This window comes from Meleagris gallopavo, chromosome 2 (genome assembly GCF_000146605.3).
Source record: "Meleagris gallopavo isolate NT-WF06-2002-E0010 breed Aviagen turkey brand Nicholas breeding stock chromosome 2, Turkey_5.1, whole genome shotgun sequence".
Taxonomy (NCBI): Eukaryota; Metazoa; Chordata; class Aves; order Galliformes; family Phasianidae; genus Meleagris; species Meleagris gallopavo.
In genome coordinates this window covers 23,645,053-23,646,938 of record NC_015012.2, presented here as the reverse complement: position 1 = coordinate 23,646,938, position 1,886 = coordinate 23,645,053, and the positions used below count along the sequence as shown (strand labels likewise).

General features: G+C 42.4%; 1 long non-coding RNA gene across 2 annotated transcripts in view; it reads left to right on the top strand.

Annotated features, from left to right (window-relative positions):
- The first annotated feature begins 19 nt into the window (after positions 1-19).
- The window catches only part of LOC116216306, an 85,725-nt gene continuing 83,858 nt past the window's right edge, over positions 20-1,886 (top strand). For both annotated transcript variants that reach the window (XR_004158819.1, XR_004158820.1), the window contains exons 1-2: positions 20-268; positions 383-482. This is a non-coding gene — a long non-coding RNA (uncharacterized LOC116216306). The remainder of the gene's footprint in view (positions 269-382; positions 483-1,886) is intronic.

The following is a 1,886-nucleotide window of genomic DNA, read 5'->3' as shown; positions in this document are numbered from 1 at the left end:
TTTCCCACAAATCTGGGAAGGGAATTTGTTTTAAACTCTGAGAAATGGACATGAGTGCATTCACCCCCTAATCAGGATATATTCAGCGTAGCTCACAGGGAGAGTGTGGATAAGCCTGAAGTATTCTACAGGGATGGCTGTGCTAATCTGGGGAGTGTCTGCTCTGTTTCTAGAGCTAGCTCTCTGCACCTGGTACCCCAATTAACCCATATAAAACTATCCTTCACTATGCTGTACTTCTGCATGCAGCAATATGAATAGGAATCAGGTAATTCATGCTATTATCTTTTTCTCTATTTTAAAGATAAATGGTAGTGGAGATCAAGTTGATTTTAAAAGCTCATCCTACAAAACAATTACATTAAGCTATGCTGTATTACAGAAATGACCTGCGTGTATTGAATTAAACCATGATTTTCCAGTGATCTCAGCAGCAGCAGCAGAATGGAGACGTTTTAATCATTGTATTATCAGTTTGTGAGGTAGGTAACTACTATGTCAAATTTTTGCTCTAAATGAAAAACAGTATTGTTTTATCCAGAAGGTTTCTGGTTTCTAGCACTAGCCTTTACTTTTCTTGAGGCTCAGACATATGATTGAATTACTGAAGCTGACAAGTACTGATTTCAACAACATCTAAGCAGACATGCTTTTTTGCCTTGGGTTTTCTACAGGCTCTGAGTGTGTTGTCAATTAATTCAGTCATTTGATGTGCAGCACCTTGCTGAACCATGAGAACTTGATTGTGGGCTTTCACTCAATGTTCCTTCTGGGTTAAAAAGCTTCTTTGTTTCTTAATTGACCTATTCACGGATCAGTCTCATAAAAGAGGCTATGGAGTCCAACATATACATGGGTGAATCCTATTTAAGAAAAGTGTTATGAAGAAATAATAAAACTAATTTACATATAAATGTATGTGTGTGTATATATATATTTTCCTCTGTACTTTGAGGACAGATTACTGAGAAAGGTGGAGGATGCCCCATCCCTGGAAATGCTCAAGGCCAGGCTGGACAGGGCTCTGAGCAACCAGATGTAGCTGTAGGTGTCCCTGTTTAGTGAAGGGGAGTTGGACTAGATGACTTTTAAGCATCCCTCCCAACTCAAATGACTCAGTGATTCTATGAAGTGGAATGCACTTCAGCAAAGTAGAAGAGGAACACTTGATTTTCTTCCTTTGGTTCCCTGCTCCTGCTTTGTTGCCCCCAATTCTGAAGCACTCTCCTGTGGCTGCTTGCATATGGCAGTGACTCTGTTCAGACCTACAGAGACTATTGCATCAGCTAAGGCTTGTAAGGCTATTATGTATTTATTTATGCAGCATGATCTTGAGAGGAATCAAGAGGACTTGAATCTCCCTCACGCTGATATCGGTGGTGTAGAAAGTGCTCAGTGCATTCCAGGGCAAAGCCTCAGAGGCTATGGATTAGAGAGCTGTTAACTCCTTTGTAAGTACGTGCAGATTCCTTTGGTCTTCACTGGAGGCGAGTCCCGACCTCCGTTTTAAAACAACAAAACCAACATTAGTTGTAGTGGCCCAAATAACAACAAAAGAATTTCTACCCAGACACCTTCCAGCGTGGGAGTGCTTAGGGATTATGCAGAGACTCAAGGAGTGAACCAGAGCTGAGATCTCCCTCCCTTTCTGTGGGCAGAAGTGCAGGCACTGCCCAGCCCTATCAGTACCTTGTGGCTGTGCAGATGGGGCTCGTGCCCCTTATGCAGGGTCCAGCACAAACTGGCACTTGTTCACAATGCACAGGCGCTGAGCAATGCGTGCAGCCATCACCCCAGGCTCTGTCTCAGGCTCTTTTTGACCCTCACTGTCTATTTTAAAGCTGGATCCTTTCAGTTTACATTCTCCCTCTAACAAATCTTTTTTT